This window comes from Neophocaena asiaeorientalis, unplaced genomic scaffold, assembly GCF_003031525.2.
Source record: "Neophocaena asiaeorientalis asiaeorientalis breed wild unplaced genomic scaffold, Neophocaena_asiaeorientalis_V1.1 scaffold116, whole genome shotgun sequence".
Lineage (NCBI taxonomy): Eukaryota > Metazoa > Chordata > Mammalia > Artiodactyla > Phocoenidae > Neophocaena > Neophocaena asiaeorientalis.
Window position 1 is genome coordinate 4329660 of NW_020174561.1, and position 19399 is coordinate 4349058.

General features: G+C 38.1%; 1 pseudogene; it reads right to left on the minus strand.

Moving 5' to 3' along the window:
* Positions 1-2585: 2585 nt before the first annotated feature.
* Positions 2586-5681, minus strand: LOC112408209 (putative uncharacterized protein C6orf52 pseudogene; annotated as a pseudogene).
* Between the last annotated feature and the right edge of the window lie 13718 nt (positions 5682-19399).

Here is a 19399-nt window from a genome sequence, read left to right on the forward strand (position 1 = left end):
GGGGTAGCAACTCACAGAGGGACACCCCCTCCCCCCTGGCCCCTGCTAGTAGCTTCGCTGCCCCGGAGTTTGTGGAACCCGCTGGGGTTTAGAATCTTCGTGGAGAAAATGTCTCTTCATTAAGACTCCTTCATCCCTTTGGAAGAGGAGGCCCGATCCCGGTTGTCCCGCACAGCCAGAGATTCACCTTTGGAGTTCACCCCTGGAAATGTTTTTCATTTGATTGTTTTCCTGCCCGCCTATGCTAAGTGGGTACAATCAGAAAGTGGTAGAGTCGCCTGGGTAACCTGGGTTCCCCTTTCCACTTTCTTTCCATTTTCCAAAGCACCAGAGTAGTTCCAGACCACATTTCCTTCAGGGCAGTTGACTGCCAATAATCTCTGGCCCTGACTGTGACCAGTCAGACCCTGCCCCTGCCCCAGACTCCAATCAAATTGTCCTGCTGTGCACAACTGCCGGGAGGAACTTTCAACTCTGCCGTGGTCCTTCTGGAGGCACCGAACTACCCGAGTGCCTCCTTGCACAGAGTCGCAAGGGAAGATTTTTTAATCGCTCGATTGCAGGATATACAAAAGAGGTATAACACATGCCTTGTACTGCCTCAGAGCTGGAAACGTCGCGTTGTACGTGCTTGTTTCTATGTGCTTTCTATTTGTATACTTATATAAGACCCCGTTTGTCGCCTTTCAGGAGTCCACTCTAAGGCACAGAAAGTCAAGTTCTGGAATTATCCCTGTATTCTCAGCAATCATTTGATGTAGGTTATCTGTACAGTGTGTACTCCTGTGTCCTGTACTTGTCTCATAAATAGTTTTTTAGCTTTAAATTTTTAAAGAAAGCTTAATCACATACAAAATTGGGTTCTGAATGTATTTTGAGTGTTACTACCAGTTCTCCCTAATATCCACAGCCTCTGAACACTAAGTTAAATATGCAGAGCTAATGATGCAATTTACTGTTGCTTCAGAAATTGATTACAGTCGTGTAATAAATTTCAAATCTATATAGAATGTTTATTCAGGAATACATATAAATATTAAGAAAGTGACCCTGGATCTTATTCTTCCTGTGAATAAAAATAGAAATGCTGCAATTTTTATAAGAATTATGATCTTTTATAAGATTGATGATTGCTCATGTGAGTTTCCACTTTGGAAGAAAAATTTTGCTTGCATAGGAAGAAGTGTGTATATAAACTAGAAATGCACTGAAAGGTCAGGAAAAGTGTTTAATATGGACTAGAGTAGGCAGAGAAATTTTCCTAGAGATGTGTAGTTAATCGGGAAGGACTGGCCGGAAAACAATTGATGTCAAAGGGGTTGGAGACAAGAAGGAAAGAAGCAGATGTTTCATGCTATAAAAACTACATGAATTAAGTTTGAGCAGATTGAGTGGGGTCAGACCCTGGGAACTTTGATTTCCTAGTGGAGGAGCTTATACCTGAAATGCTAAGCAACAGGTAACCACAAAAGATGCTTCCAAGAACTTTATCTGTTTAGAAGCTAGGTTTGCTCGGGGGCATGTATGGTGCTCTAGGAGGTCTCGATGATCAAATCTACCTCATTAGACTGCCAGAATAACCCAACAGTAACAAAATTTACCCTAACTCCCCTCTTACTTGGCCCCAAAGTCACACCACTAGTCACTTTTTTGAGTTAGATCATGAAACAACGGCACTGTTGAAATCAAAGTTACTCTGATAAAAAGGGCAGGTAGGGCTTCCCTGGTGGCACAGTGGTTGAGTCCCCCTGCCGATGCAGGGGACACGGGTTCGTGTCCCGGTCCGGGAAGATCCCACATGCCGCGGAGCGGCTGGGCCCGTGAGCCATGGCCGCTGAGCCTGCGCGTCCGGAGCAGGCAGGTAGATCTTGTGGTTTCTGCTTATCCCATTCTCACAGTTAAAAGTACTGTCAGTTACCTGGGAAGGTAACAAAAGCCACCATGAGAGAGTAGTCAAGCTGCTGCTGAAGTTTGTATGGGGAGCAGGATGGAAACCAATTCTACACGACTGAGTGATAGCAATGGAAAACTGCTTTGCAGGACCAAATCAGTGGATCTAATAGTCCTGAGGAGGGCAAAGGAATAGGAGCCTTAGGAAGTTCAGTCCTTGGAAACTAGGGCCTTGCAACAGCCCAGGTGTGGAAGAGAAGCCATCAGAAGGGCGGGAACATCAGAAACATTGTAACTCACATTGCACAATTTTATGGGGGTCATGGCCATTTCTGAGATGTGTTACCTGATCAATATACATTGGCCATTGAAAGTTATAAACCCATAAAATCACATGCCTCCATTCACAGGCTGAATCAATCTATCTACCTATTTATTCATGTATAAATAGATATAGATATATTCTCTCTATATTTATACATATTATTTATATTATTTATTTAATATATATTCAAGGTATGTTTTGTGTGTAGGTGTGCTGGTAAAGTTTATTTACAGTATGCTGTTTCATGTCGATCACATATAAGTCCTGGAAATTTGTATTTACATACAGAGTTCAGTACATTCCTGGAAGAATACTTTTTTTTTCAAAAATAATAACAAAACAGGATACAATTAATATGATATTGGGTAGCTTAATGAACATCTTGCTTCTTGGGGGTCTCATCTGGGACTTTAGTGTGAACTCTATCTAGAGGCTGCCAGTGGCAATTCATGAGAGAGTCATAGAGTTCTTCACTTTTCACCATAAGCTCTTTGTTTAGTTCCTCAATGTTCAAATGAAGATTTGGATCTTCCAGTGGGTCTTCATTTTAGTTTTCAGCCAGAGCTGTGGCTTCCTCAAACATAACCAAAGTTTCAGGCAGACATCCAGAGTTCTCGTGTGCAGAAGAAGGTTGTGTCCATTTCCATCTATTGCATAGCCATAGCTGTAGCCAGAAAGAGAAAAACAGCTGTGCTGTTGCTCATGCCAGTTGCCAAAGGAGTAACCCTGGTGGGGCTGGAACTCTGGTTTCACTCTTTTAATGTCAATGCAAATAAGCAATAAACAATTTATATCAAGAAGAGAGTTTTATTTGAGCCAGACTGAGGACTCTAGCCTGGAAGACACAGATTCAAGAAGCACTTGAACTGTGTTCTGCCAGACTACAAAATGGGGGAGGCTTTTAGAGGCAAAACCCACAAAATTACATAAGTTATTTGTCCAGAATTGGGATTGGAACCAGCAAGGAGTAAGGGTGCTTGTTGAGCAGGGATTGGTTGGGGTCTGAGAATGTTGCATAGTTACAGGGGGAGACCTTGAGACCACAAGGTTGCAGCTGGCGGCTGCTAGCAGATATTGTTTTGAAAATGGCTGGTGGTGTCTTTGAGTTTGATGCAGTGCAGAAAATTCAAGTTCTCAGTGATGCAGGAACGTGTCTGAAACCACATCCACAATAGCCACGTGGCTCGATTTTGAATACCTGAACCACAGTTACTCCGTTTTGATTTTTACATGCATTCTTTCTTTAATGGCTAAAGCAGATGTATAATGCATGTTTGACCGGCCATAAGACAGACTTTTCTAGGTAGCATAAAATTCAACCCAAACCATATGTAAGCCAGAATGATTTCCTCCTACCTGAATATGTGAAAATTTCTTCCATTAGCTGGTACCAATAATACATTATTTTGTTGAGCTATGCCAACAAAATAAACTAGAGAGTAAATATCTATAACTCTATCTATCTATCTATCTCTATTTCTATTGGTTCTTTAAAATTCATCCTTGACATTCATTCATTCATTCAACATATTTCTATTGCATATCCATTATGTATCATGCATTGCTTTAGGTGATGACCATCCAAGTATGAATTACTCTATTCCTACCATAAAGGAATTCAGTATCAGATAGGAGAGGAAGACATAACCACTACAAAATGCCATTGTAGAGGATTGCCATATAAAATACAGAATGCCAAAGTTAAACTTGAATTTCAGATTAAATGGTGAATAATTTTTAGTACAAAATAATGTTAGTGCATTATAATACGAAATTTAATGAATTAAAATGAAGTAATTTAATGAATAACTTTGAATATAGTAAATAATTTTTTTTAGTACAAAGTAACTTTTAATGTACTCCCATGCAATGTTTGGGACTTAGTTCTATTTTTAAAAGTTCATTGTTTATCTGAAACTCAAATTTAACTGGATGTCCTGTATTTTTATTTGCTAAATCTGACCATCTCCCTTTTGTGTGTCTGGGAATTGTCTGATGTCAGGGCTAGTCATCTGTGGTTGTGAAATGTCCATGGTTTCCCATGTGTCCTTACTCAGCAAATTATTTTCAAAGTGTTCCTAACATGAATAAAGATAGAGGCAGATGGTGGAAGGGGGGTGTTTTGTCTGCAGAATCTGTTTGACTCGTAAATTCAGTGGAAGGGCTAGGAAACTACAGAATACTGTAGAGTCACTGAATAAAACATGGAATTAAAGGGGAAGTAAAATATCTGTACTTCTTATACTATCACAGTAATATGTTGTTCCCGTTTGGCTCGCATACAGTATTGCTTATTTTTATCCATTGTCACTGACAAATGTATTTGAGCAGAAATCATTAGGTTGGATTAATTAAATATTTACAATTTGAGAAATTAATTGTTATTTTTTTAGAAGTAAAATACTTCTTAGTTGTCAGTAGTATTAAGATAATTGTTAGTTGTACTAAGACAAATGTGTTCACCAGAATGGGAGAGGCGATTCTTCTTCTACATTGTGCTGGTTATAAGCTAATGACTGATATTTCAACAGTCATTACACATGCCGATCCCTTTTCCCCACCCCATGACCATCATCTCTGTTATAAAACATAATAGAATAATCATAATTTTCTTTTCACCTGACAACTGTGATCTGAACTCCATTATTCAAAAAGTTCCAGAAGAATGTATCCTCAAATTTGTATGGCATTAAAGAGATCCACATGGCCAAATTTAGGTTTATTGCTACTTTCATTTCTTCGTCATTTAAAGGTGAAAACACATTTCTCCCTGTTCTATCAGAGACAAGCATGGGATTTAAAGTGTTCCTAAAGCTTAATTTAAAATCAATATTTACCTGCTCTCTAGGACTTTGAAAAATGTCCAGGATAGTGTTAGACTAGAAAGCAAGTGTGTAAAACAAATTCTACAAACCAGAGAATCAGCATTGGACTGGGTCATTGGAATGAGCTGTTCTATCTCAAATGCATAAACATTCCTGATAAATGGTCACTTGGCTGTTTCTTGCCTATCTCCAGTCAAAAATAACATACAGCCACTCTAGATGATCCATTATACTTTTGACAATATTAAAAATCATTATGTTCACCTTTATTTTTAGCCAAAATATTCTCTCTCTATAACTGCCGTCCATCTGATTTTAGGACCAGAACAAATCTCATCCCTTGTAGAAAGAACTGCTTTTCTCTAATCCCAGATAATGAGGTTTCCCTTTTCTGGCTAAACGCTCATTCTTCCAAGCTTGATTTGAACCCCCTGACTCTTCTGGAGCCAATGGTTCATCATTTCTTTGAATCTTTCCCTCCTGATTTATTCTTTTCACTAGGCTATTAAAATATTTTTCCATTAAAAAAATCTTTTCTTGACCACATGTCTCATTATAATAATAGTACCTGCTGTGTCTTCCTTCATAATCTTCTTGTAAGAATAGACTATAAGCATTATCTCCACTTCCTTACCTCCCATTTCTCTCAAACCACTAACACTAGGTTTCTGCCTTCCTTATTCCATTTATAGAGGTCTTTAAATGGTGTAAAAATCACATTCTAATGGTCTTGCAAGTGCATAGTATCCGAAACTAAAAACTCATCATTCTTCCTAAGCTAGAACTTTTTAGAGTCCACAAAACTTTAGAAGTTTCCTTCACCTCTCCTTCTTCACCACCCCCATCTAATCAGTCACCAAGTCCTACATCTTACTCTTAAATTCCATCCTGTCTCTACCATGATTTCTTTACATAATCAATGGGCCTGGCATATATTCTGTACTTAATTAATGTTTAAATATATGAACTAATTTATCGAAAAAGGGCTGCTGTCAGACCAGTACTACCAGCTACTTCTCTTACCTGCTTATAACAAGGTTCCAGAGAGCTCTGTGATGTTTCCCTGTCAGTTCCTAGATACTAATTTAGATCCTCAGACTCAGGAGGTATCCCATCTCTCTTGACTTACTGGCTGGCTTTTTTGATTACAGACGTAGACAGCTCATGACATATTTGCCTTAACTTAGAACTTACTTGGTGGTTTTGGTTCTTCAGCTGACAGCACGGCTAGCAGGCCTAGAACCCCTCCTGTGCGTTCCCAGCCTACTATGATCTTCTCTCCCCTTCCTGCATAATTAACCACTTCTCCACTGACTCCATGCAAGCAGAGAACAGGCTGGGCCTGAGAACTTCAAACTTTCCCTATTGTTTCCAGCGGCTGTATATGGCCATTAGTTAATTTTAAATTTTGAGAGTTAAGAAACATCTGTATTTCTGGGCTGTTACAAAACCTTGACATTTGCCATTGGCCATTCTCTCTAAGTATCTTCTTTTACTTACATTATTTCTAGACAGCTTCTCCTGTTCCCTAAAGTAGGAATAAAAGCTGAGGAGGCCCATAACCCTGGAGGAGTCTCTCATTAATTTCATGAGAAATAATATGACTCAAACAGATAATACAATTGAGAACAAAAGTTCTAGAAAACTAATTAATGATCAACGCTTTACTGTATCTCTCATCATAATAGTGATTGTAGACACATGTACATGGCAACTATTAGGTACCAAGCATTGTCCTAAAGATGTAGTATATAATTGTTTAATCCTCCAGCAAATCTATGATATGCATAGCTTTACCATCTTCCCAGTCTCATGGGAAAACTGAGGCAAAATGATTTGTCTAGTCACACAGATTGTAAATGACAGACTTTGGGTGTGAACCCATATATCCAAATATAATGTACACTGCCTCTCCCTGAAGACACTTAAGAGATTGTATACCAACTAATCCCTAACCAAACTCAGTCCAGGTGCCTTACATGGTTGGAAATGTGTTCCTACTTTGCTTTCCTGATACATAGTACACTTTACAAGCTTATCCCATGTCAAATGTCAGGAACATGAACAGTGTGTGAAGTGAGAAATAAATACCAACCCAGGAATTCAAATGTGCTGCCTGCCCAAATAAGATTATTATTATCCTGAGAATAATACTGGCTTGTGATTCTCTTCATTTACCTAAGTAGATATATTTTGGAACAAACAAACCCCTGGCAGGATTTGGGGAATCAGTATACTTGAGCAGAAGGTGACATCAAGATGGAGAACAGAGGGATGTCATTAAGACCCTTGTTTTCATCCCTGAATCCTCCAGCACCTGGTGAATTTCCAAAATCTTATCAAGAAAACAGCATATGACAGTAGTAATATTTATCCTTTACTGACTTGACTATCAACTCTATGCCAAATATTTTTGCATCTGCTATCTTTAATCACGCCCAAACTCCAAATTAGATATATCATTTCTCCATTTCGCAGATGTTTCCCAAGGCTGAAATAGCTTAGCATTACTCAGGGTCAAAGAACTTGTGATGGTAGAAGTGGAATTAAAAACTGAGTTTCTCTGATTTCGGTGTGTATGTTTTTCCCATAAACATACCTTGAATTTACTCAGCCAGAGGAAGGCATCTTTCTCAAGCAGCAGTAGCTTGGTACTTACCATATCCCCTAGTGAGCACCACAGTTCAAAATGAATTGACAAGATTCCTGCTTGCTTTATATTCCAATGAAACTGGTTCTTCATAGCATTTATGCTTGTCTATCTTTGTATATGTACACTTGACAAGTTAAAATTTGAAGGCCAATGAAGCATGTTTAGTAACATGAAGAAATGCCTAATGATATGCGTAAATTAAAATAACAAAAACCAAAGTGGGGAAATACATAATGAAGAGTGAGTATATCAGGATGGGCTAGGGTATATTGCAGTTAACAAAGAAAAGTAAAATATCTGGGACTTGACTGTACAAAAAGTTTATTTCTTGATCACTGGAAGCCAGTTTAGCTGCCTTGAATATGGTTGTTCAGGAATCCAGGCTGCTTTGAGCTTTCGGCACCTCCTTCTCAACATGCGTTTTCAAGGAAAGAGAGTGCTTGGGCGTCTTGCACTGTCAACGGAAATATTTCCACACAGATATGACATATTATCACTTCTCTTCCAACCCATTGGTTTTCCAAAGTGCCTAGAAGGAAAGGAGAAATGAATATGGGTAAATAATAGATATGTCTTCTACACAGAGTGAAAACGAGAGAGAGAGAGAGAGAGAGAGAGAGAGAGAGAGAGAGAGAGAGAGAGAGTATAAAATAAAAGGATATAAAGAAACTCAAAATCAATAGAGCACACTGTTTCATGATTGCATAATGGTCTGATAATTGTTTTGCTATCTTTTCTTAGGTTCTGAATGTTAAAAATTATTCTAAAATCTTTCAGAGAAAAATACCTATGTAAATCTCCACTGTCAGAGTTGGAACAGCTCACAGAATTGTTAACCCATACCCTCCATCAATCTTTGGGGTGTTGCTCCAACCCAGAAAGCTTCTGTAGAAGGTTCAAGAGGGTGGATGGATAAGAGTGAAGCAGCTGACTATGACAGCAAGGCAAATAGCTTGTATTACAAAAGAAAATCACTTCTCTGAATCTTTCCTACCTTCTTTTTTTTTTTTTTTACCTTTGAAAGGAAAAATGTTGATTACATTTATATACTTTAAGATCATGAAGGCATGAACTCATTTCTTGTGTTTATAATAGCACTAGTCATTCCAGCACTGCTTAGAAAATGAAAAATGATTTTACCCCTTTTAACTTGAGCCTTATTTCCTTCATTTTGCAATAAGAAAATAGTTTTTAAAAGAACTATTGCTGGAAATAAGTAAAAGGCTGGAGGAAAGAACATGGTCCTTCAGCTCAACAGAGGGACATCGTGCTCCTGTCTGTTATACTCAGAGCTAATGTAATCTGTTACATACAAATTGAATGGGCTTTCCAGATTTTCACATACCTGTAACAGGTTATTGAAGAATATAGACTCATAGAAGTAAAAATATGAGTTTACATTTTTTTCACTAACTGTCCTTAATAATTACTATGTTGTAAACTGCTTTTCCCATCTCTTATTGCATCTTGGTTAGAGTCTATTCATTTTTCAGGCACTTTGGTCTATTAAAACTCTATATTCAGGGCTTCTCTGGTGGCGCAGTAGTTAAGAATCTGCCTGCCAATGCAGGGGACGTGGGTTCGTGCCTTGGTCTGGGAAGATCCCACATGCCACGGAGCAGCTAAGCCTGTGCACCACAACTACTGAGCCTGTGCTCTATAGCCAGTGAGCCGCAAGTGCCACAACTACTGAAGCCCGCACGCCTAGAGCCCGTGCTCCGCAACAAAAGAAGCCACCGCAATGAGAAACCTGCGCACCACAACAAAGAGTGGCCCTCACTCTCCGCAACTAGAGAACAGCCCAGGCGCAGTAATGAAGACCCAACGCAGCCAAAAATAAATAAAAATTTTAAAAAACCTCACAAACTCAACACTCAAGTCTACAACATCAATATTGTATGGACTCAAAGCTCTTCTTCTTCTCCAGGGATAGATAGACTCAAGCAGCTTGGTGGTGGTGCATTCTTCTTACAGGACTTTCACTCCTAAATCCTCTAAGAGCTCTGAGTCCTCAGGGCTTGGGATAGAGCTATCAGAGAAAAGTGGCAAATATCGCCTCTATTATCAGTATGATGACACATTCCTCTTCTTATTTTTCTTGCCACTTCTCTGACTATCATTGATTGGCTGTCAGTGCCTTTCGGAGGGTATTCAAAGACTAACTCTTGATCTTTGGGCAAATATGTGGATGGTTTGGAGCTTCTCCACTACAAAGTTTTCTGATGTGCATGATCCAGTCCTGGACTATGCCATGTTACATGGCAAAGGGGAATTAAAGTTGCAGAGAAAATTAAGGTTGCTTCTCAGCCTCCAGAGGAAGTAAATTTCGGTTGTTCATAAGCCCCCCACTCTATGGTATTTCTGCTATAGCCATTTGAACAGACTACAGCACCTTCTAATTATTATTTTCTCTCCTACGTTTTTGTCTTTGCTTCCTGGAAGACTTTTCTCAACTCTTCCAACACATCTATTGAGCTTATTGTTTCTCTTACCATATTTTTAATTGTCAAGAGCTCTTTTTGGTCACTAAATGTACTTTAAGAGCAGTATCTTCTTATTCCATGAATGCTGCATTTTACCATCTATTTTACACTCTTCAGAGGCTAAAAGTTCCTTTCTCTACCCAAGGAAGAAAAATAAATGTCCAATCAGTAATGAACAATTATAAGACACCATAGAGACTTCAGTACAACATTAACATTTGAGGGGGGAGGACATAATGACATGGAATATTCTAAAGTCCATATAATCTAATTTTCTAAGGATTCTCATTGTAGAGAGATCTCATAGCAGCTATGCTCATATGGGATATACGGCACAAATAGTTTCTCCTTTCCCCAAAAATAAGACTAAATAAGCTAAAATTTACATGAGAAATCAACAGCTTAGGTGATCATGATAATAATAATGGTGAAGTTTAACACCTTTTTTAGAATAGGAAAGAAATTTAGAAATTCTTTTATATTTCAATAAAACTGAGATTACTCAGATATCTAATATAAGCAGTTATTTACTTAAATGACGAAGTTACTAAGTAATCTATCTAGTTAGTAAGAAAACCAGAACGAAAACTCAAATATGTTGATATTTGGTCCTCTTTCTACAACACCAGGCAGCCAATTCTATTATTTACGATTGCTTTTTTTGATAGGACTTTAGAATATAGTGGTCATTGGCAAACATTCTATTATTAAACATTCTCTTATTAAAATCATAATAAATATTTTCTCCAGAACATGTTATTTCTAGAAATTATGCTTCCTTAAATATCCACTGATCCTATACCGTGTGCCTCCTTGGTTCCTCTCCGCCTATCTAATTGTTCAAATTATGCTAGATAAAATCAACTGTTGATTTCCTAACAGTAGTAACAGATCCTATGGATTATCTCCCTCAACATGTATTCCAATCCCTTTTAGCATGCAGAGACTGGAAAGCTAAAATCACTACATCTCTCAGACTCACTTGAAGCTAGAATTCCACCCATCAGATGACGTAGGGGAGACCTATTTGGAAGTAAGTGCAGTTAGGCATGGGGAATCCCCTTTTTTCACTGGTGCAAATAGCAGTAGAGGTGGCGTAATTCTGGGGCTGGCAGCTGTTTTGGAAGTTCCTCATTCTACAGATTTCTTATTGAATCAGAGACAGCATATTTTTGTACTTTACAATCTAATTATCATAATTATCATGTAGTATTCGCATGCTATTCCATTTAATATCCAAATCATAACCTTATTGAATGTTTTTCCTATTATGGATTTTTTACTGATGGCTTCCAATTTTTACTATTATAGATAATATTGCAGTGGAAGTCTGAATGCATAAAGTTGGCCCTTTAAATTTTTTTTTCTCCTAACGGTAAATAGAAATAGATTATGAGTTGAAAGTCATACTCACTTTTATACGACCTTATTATGAAGATATGCCTGAAAAAGGGCCTTTTCTGGACAGAGGGCAGAAAAATGGATGTATGAACAAACTGGGAGAATTGTTAAGTCATCCTCTGAGACTAGGAAGCAATCGTTTTGTCCTGATTTCCTCTGCAGACCTACAGGCTGAGAAGATTCCTCTTTATGGAATGATGGCAATGAAAAGTAGGTGCAGGAAGGATAGCAGAAGTTTGGGGAACCCTCTCTTTGGATGGAGTAAAAGTGAAGAATAGAACTTCAGCCTGGCTTCTATGCAGCCCCCAAGAAGGGAAATTAGGATATACAAACATAGTTACTGGATAACCTTTATAGAACTATAAAAAGGAGAAATTTCCCCTTGTTTTAAATTGTTAAACTTTATCAATTTTCCTTAGTAATTTTCAGTAAAATAATTAATAAGGATGCATTTATGATTGGGAGCACAAGAGAGGAAGGAAGCAAGTGACTATGTTATTCATCAGAACCCTGCTGGAGGAGCACAACTTATTGTGGGCTGCTTAATGAGGTGAGCTGGCTGGGCCCTTCTTATGTGTGAGCATGGGTTCTAATGCCGCGGTCAAGATGTGTCTGGAGATGGAAAGCTCTCTTATATGAACAGCCAAAGACCACAATGGTGTCTAAGTGGTATACTCAATAGGACTTAAAATCAGTTAACAATATTTTCTTTCTTTGTTCACACTAGTGTTCTTAACTGAAGGGTTAAGTTATTTTATGTCTGTCTTCATTTTGTTCTTGGCAGAACAAAAATGTCTAAAATAATATTTAGCATTGGGAACATAAGTAAACACAATCATAATATATATCTCTAACCCAGTTAACACATAAGAAGGCCTAGCAGTGGATAAAAACCTATCAGATTGAGAAAGAAATGTTTCCATAGGCACTGTCAACTCAGTTAAAAGTACTTATTAACCACCTGCTTTGTGCATTGATACCATGGGGATGCGGGGTGTTCGCAGGTACCAAGAAGCATGAGAAATGTCTGTCCCTGATCTTGAGGAACTATCAGGATTCAATTTAATGAATATTGGTTGATACTAGACAGTCAGACATTAGGTGAGACATATATATGTATACACATGTTACATTTTGTTCTCTGTAAATGTAGTAGAAAAATGAAGTCTTTAGTGCAAACATGCACACATACAAGCAACCGAGTCTCCTCTTAAGCTATAATTGTTTTTTGGTTTTTGTTTTCTTTGCCGTACGCAGGCCTCTCACTGTTGTGGCCTCTCCCGTTGCGGAGCACAGGCTCCGGACGTGCAGGCTCAGTGGCCATGGCTCACGGGCCCAGCCGCTCCGCGGCATGTGGGATCTTCCTGGACAGGGGCACGAACCCGTGTCCCCTGCATTGGCAGGTGGACTCTCAACCACTGAGCCACCAGGGAAGCACTAAGCTATAATTCTTATAATGCTCTTGTGTAATATATTTTTTAGAAGTGACTGTTGGATATACCCAAGAATGTACTCTTTATTATGGAAATGATTTTGATTAAGAATTATGTGCCCTGAGCTTCCCTGGTGGCACAGTGGTTAAGAATCCTCCTACCAATGCAGGGGACATGGGTTCGAGCCCTGGTCCGGGAAGATCCCACATGCTGTGGAGCAACTAAGCCCGTGTGCCACAACTACTGAGCCTGAGCTCTGGAGCTCGCGAGCCACAACTACTGAGCCCACATGCCACAACTACTGAAGCCCACATGCCTAGAGCACATGCTTTGCAACGAGAGAAGGCACTGCAATGAGAAGACCGCCCACCGCAACAAAGAGTAGCCCCCGCTTGCCGCAACTAGAGAAAGACCACACAGCTACAAAGACACAGTGCAGCCAAAAATAAAATAAGTAAATTTATTACAAAAAAAAAGAAAAAAGAATCATGGGCCCTCTACTATCCTGTCTGATGTGTTGATTTTTCAAGCTGTCATTCAGGATGGGTGAGTTGAAAAGTACAATGAGGCAACTCATTGTGGGTGAACAAGAACAAACTTAAATGTGTGTTGAAATGATTTAGGGGCAAATTTCACAATGCTAATTGTACTTCAAAGCAATCTCTCTTGTGATTCAAATCTAACCAAAAAAATTGAATGTCATCCAGTTATTATATAAAACAAATGTAAACTAGATCACAATATAGTACTATGACATAGGGCAATACTGCATAAAATAAGTATACACATCTTTTGGATAAGTTAGACTATGTTGTATAACACAAATATATAAGTTAGACTATGTTATATAAAACATAAATGATTATCATATCTTTCATAAATATGGGAAATTTGGCAAAATATGTAATAATCTTGTAATATCAAATGAATTAAATATTCATTTAATCTTATAAGTGAAGACAGGTCCATGTTTTTAAAATATATTTTCCTTATGTGAGATATAAAATAAATGTTATGCACTTTCATCATATATGTGGAGGAAATGATGATATTGTTTAAAATTTAGTTTTTATGCATGTCAGTATATTTTATACAGATAAAGCGAGAAACCTCATATGGTAAGATTATATTTTTATAAAATAACTGTTATTTTGTTTAACAAAAATTTATATGGGAAATTATCAATTAACTGTGCCAATTTGCTATTTATTAAAAATTTTAATTTTAGAATTGTCTAATATACCAACTGAAAATAGGCCCATCTGGTAAATAACAGTATTCCTTTAATTCACTGTACTATTTTTTTCTGACAAATATAAAGAGCTTTTAAACTATCCTTAATATAATAGGTTTATCATGTAATGATTCATTTTTTAAGCAATGATATGAATTAAAAACAATACTTGACTTGAGCAAAAATTGCATTGAATCCAAAATTAATTATCCCTAAAGTTTCCAATTTATTTTTGTATTTGTTATTATTGAGGCTTTAATTACTTAGAATTAGAATGAAATGAACAAAACTAAGCTTTAGTGGAATTATCCTATGCTGAATGTGCATTTTGTGGCTTGTGTCAATTATGATTTATTATACTGGCTTACTTTCGCTTTTGAGAAAAACTGAAGCACATGCCAAAGATGGCAATAAATAAGTGCGAATTTATTGTGGGCAATCACTGCAGTTTCAAAAGTTTTTACACCTTCTGTATCAAGTCTACACAATACCTCACAAAATGAGAAAATAAGTCATTATGCCATAATTTAGTGGTATTTCATACCTTTAAAAACAAAATTTGTACTTATGTGATAGTTTTATTACTAAAGTAAAAATAACAGACTCTTAAAATTATTATAATATAAAGTGAAGAGAAGAGACATTGTTTATGTTTTTTTTTTTTTGCAGTACGCGGGCCTTTCACTGTTGTGGCCTCTCTTGTTGCGGAGCACAGGCTCCAGACGCGCAGGCTCATCGGCCATGGCTCACGGGCCCAGCCGCTCTGCGGCATGTGGGATCTTCCCGGACCGGGGCACGAACTCGTGTCCCCTGCATCGGCAGGCGGACTCTCAACCACTGCGCCACCAGGGAAGCCCTGTTTATGATTTTATACACAGACCAAAGGAAATGTAAATTATCCCCTGAGACTAGGGAGCAATTGTTCTGTCATGATTTTTTCATAGACCTACAGGCTGAAAATTCCTCTTCATGGAGTGATAACAATTGAAATTAGGGGCAGGAAAGGTGGTGGAAATTTGGGGAACTCTCCTTTTGAATGGAGTTAAAGTGGAGAAAAATTTCTGAAATGTTTTGTGAAAGAAGAGGTCAAGTTCTGAAATGTTCTGTAAAAATAGCTTACTGTCTGTATTATCTATCTATTGCTGCATAACAATTTAACCCAAAGCTTAACAGATTAAGGCAAGTAACATAATTATCTCACACAATTTCTTAGGATTAAGAATCTAGGTGCAGCTTTACTGGGTGTTTCTGGCTCAGGGTCACACATGAGATCACAGTCAAGCTGTTGGCTGGCACTCCAGTCTCTGAAGACTTGAGTGAGTCTAGAGGATCTGTTTCCAAGCTCATTCACACAGCTGTTGGCAGAAAGCTTCAGTTTTTCACCATGCGCTGCTCATGACATCCAGTGCAGATGATCCAGGATGGAGGCTGCAGGGTTTTATAAACTACCCTCAGAGTGGCACACCTTCACTTCCACTGTAGTCTGCTGGTCACACACAGACTAGCTCTGGTGTAATGTGGGATGTGACTACACAAGGATGTGAATACTAGGAGCTAAAACTCATTGGGAGTCATCTTGGAAAGTGGCTACCACACCATCCTTCGTTCAGTAATTTGTTTACACATTCATTCATTTGTAAACATTCATTAAGCCCCCGTTATGTGCCAGAAACTGTGTTAGATCCTGAAGATACAGCAACCAAAATAGACATAGTTCCTACTCACAGAGACAAAGAAGTACCAGATATTTAAAGTGATTAAAGCTATGTTAAAGAAGGTCACAGGCTGCATCACAGGCTCCCATAGTACTTCGTATTTCCCCAACATGGTTCTGGTGCTTGTTTGACTCCATGTGTGTAGGGAACATTACCACACTAACTAATAATATACTTCCTCTTCTCTGATAATCTTCATTTACATTCTACCTTACTACCCACTCCATGCAGACCATGGAATTTTTCTTTATCTAAAGCCTCTTCCCTTCCAAAAGAACAAATTTAAATAATATTTTATTTTATTTTTATTATTTTTTTTCATGTGGACCATTTCTAAAGTCTTTATTGAATTTATTACAATATTGCTTCTGTTTTTATGTTTTGGTTTTCTGGCCATGAGGAATGTGGGATCTTAGCTCCCCAACCAGGGATTGAACCCATACCCCCGGCACCAGAAGGCAAAGTCCCAACCACTGGACCACCAGGGAAGTCCCAAATAATCCATTATTTAATCACAATTGATAGTCCCAACTTCCTTATTTAACTAATTGTATTAGGATTGTGCTTCAACACTATTAAGACTTTTAGTCCACTTATCCCCATACTTTATTCACATCTGTCAGACTTCTCCTGTCTTGTCTTCCCTCCCTATCCTCTTAGTCTCTACAATCCATCATTTTAAGTTTCCTGTGGCCAATATCCCAGATTCACTTCCCCTTGTTTTGCAAAAGTTCCAGCTAGGAAGTTATCTGATTATCTGATTTCTTTACGCCTTCTTTATGCCTCTAGGTGACAGCTAGAGCACTGCAAGAAAATTCAAAGCAGGGTAAATGGGTTTCACTATAAATTTAAAATCATCAAACTCAAATGTATCCCAAGTATGCCAGAAACCTGATCTCATTTTCCAAGTCAGCTTGTTTTTCCACTATCCACAATGATTCCATTTCTCTTCCACTTTCCTTAAGTATCTGGCCCATCTCCACCTTAACACCTTCAACTCTCAGCAGAAAAGTTCCAAAGAGGAAATGGATGCCACCATCTGGAGCTGCCTCAACTCCCCTCCACTATATTTCCAAATATAATTTTAGTTACACCCATTCTGTCTTCCATCTCTCTTCATTTAGTGAAGGAAATGCACTGCCCTGTTTCCATCAAAGACTAATGCCGCTACGTGCACAAGGATCACATCCTCAGTCTAGGGTCACACACACATCAATGATCACACACATCATTTCTCATGTAGCTTTTTTGTTTCTTCCACCAGATGCTCTTTCTGACACATTTTGAATGACAAATTATAAATTTGTATCTCTATCCTGACATCTCCTCTGCCTTCCAAAAGTCTGTTTTAACTACCTGCCTGGGTGTTCCGTAGATACGTCACACTGAGCTTCTGATCTTACTCACTATACTCTCTCCTCCTCCATTATTCCTCATTTAAGTATATGGATCTACCATCTACCTAGTTGCTCACTCCAAAAGACCGAGAGTCTTTTTTGAGACTTCTCTCCTCCTTAGCCCCTAACTCCCATTAACCTACCCCCAATATATGTTAAATGTATTCTAACCATCTCTATTAATACCATGCTAAGTAATTTCTCACTGACTGCTACAATAGCTTTTTACTTGCTTTCCACATTCATTATTTTCCTCCCTAAATGATTCTCTGAAAACTAAGATTTAAATAAGATTGTGGAAGCCTTCTACTTTCAATTATGATAGGAAAACTGGAACCAGACTTACTCTCTTGCCATAAATGCATACCAGTCAAAATATAGGAAGCAATTGTTTTTAGATATTGAACAATATATAACACAATACTGTGACCCCTGACATAAGGACAACAAACTAGGTTAGGCCTACCGTAATCATGGTTTTCTGTCTAGAAACATATTCTGGACCACAGTGTAGGAAAGGAGCATGGTGATCCTGTTGAGTTGGAGATGACAGTTTTATGAGGCTGAGGGGCCAGAATCTTGAGGGAAAATTATAGAAGAGAGGGGAGCTCTTAAGAGAAAGAGCTCTAGAAATCTGAATAAGAGTTTACTCGAATCTGTGGGTTAGAACCAATGAGCCTGGGCAAAAAGAATGAGAGAGCTATAAGCTGAAAGCTTCCAGAGCTTCCCCATAGCTGGGAGACATTCAAGTTCAATGATACAGAGCTGAGATACCTCAAACATTTGTAGTATTCAGTAGAGACTCCAAAAGTCATATTTTACTAGTAATGTTAACCTATCCCCCAAATAAATGCTGCTCTAAACTCACTCTAGTGAAGTAAGAAACAAATCTCACTAATGGAAAGTGCAATGTGTAATGTGAGTATATAACAAAGCTGCTTAACCTCATTTGAGGGGACTAGAAAGGCTTTCCTGGGACATGATTTAAGCTGAAATTTAAATGCTGAGTTAGAGTTAGCAAGTTGAAGAGGTAGGAGGAGAACTGGACATTCCAGCACACTCAAAGTCTTGGAGGCAAAGAGGACTCAGGTGAATTTAACAACAGAAAGGACAGCATGTCTAGAACATGGGGAGTGATGGGAAGGTGATCCATACTGACACTAGGGAGACTGGCAATGGCTATAGAATTTAAGGTCTCAGAAACAATATTATGGAGTTTATTATTTCATACTGTGCCCTACTTGCTTCTCTTACTCTTTGGGTGCTGGTGACTCCAGACAACTTCTCCCAGGAATCATGAATGAAACAAAGGAAGAGAGAGAAACAGGACAAAGGGGATATGGAAGAAAGAGGGAAGAAAGCACAAAGGCTGTGGGAGCAGCTTAGACATGGAGGAAATGTTAAGAAGGAAAAAAATAGGCTCTCACTATGTTTCATAATTTTTAAATAATAATTAAGGGAAAATTAATTGTGACTGGAATATTAAGTAAATGAAGGACAATAAATTTTGGCACAAAGAGTGATCTTTATTAATTTGTTCACATAAACTAAATATTTAAGATGAAAATGATAGAAAGTCATTAAGTAGAAATTGCATGTTGGCACTGATAAGTCATCATCAGTTGAGTACCAAGAAAGAGGTTATAGGTTTTCTCTCTTCAAAATATTTTCTCTAACAGAAAATATTACAGTTTGTCAATGTCACGGAACAATAGAAGTGGGACTTACGCTTTACAATGTACACAGCCAATTTTATGTTCAACACTTCTGGCATGTTTCTTACCATTTTATTTTCCCCAACTATAAAATTATGTGAACAGGGTAGGTGATGGTGGCAAAGAAGTAACCATGTCCACTTTGGAGATTTGAGTTTGAGGTGTCTGAAAGGGACTGGAATATGTGAAAAGGCAAAAATACTCTTTTGGGATAGATTGAAAACAATATTGTAAAGATGTCTTATTTCCCCAGATTATCATAAATTGTTATGAGACAAAAAAAAAAAGAACTGTGTTTGGAAACTAGACAAGCCAAATTCTAACATTC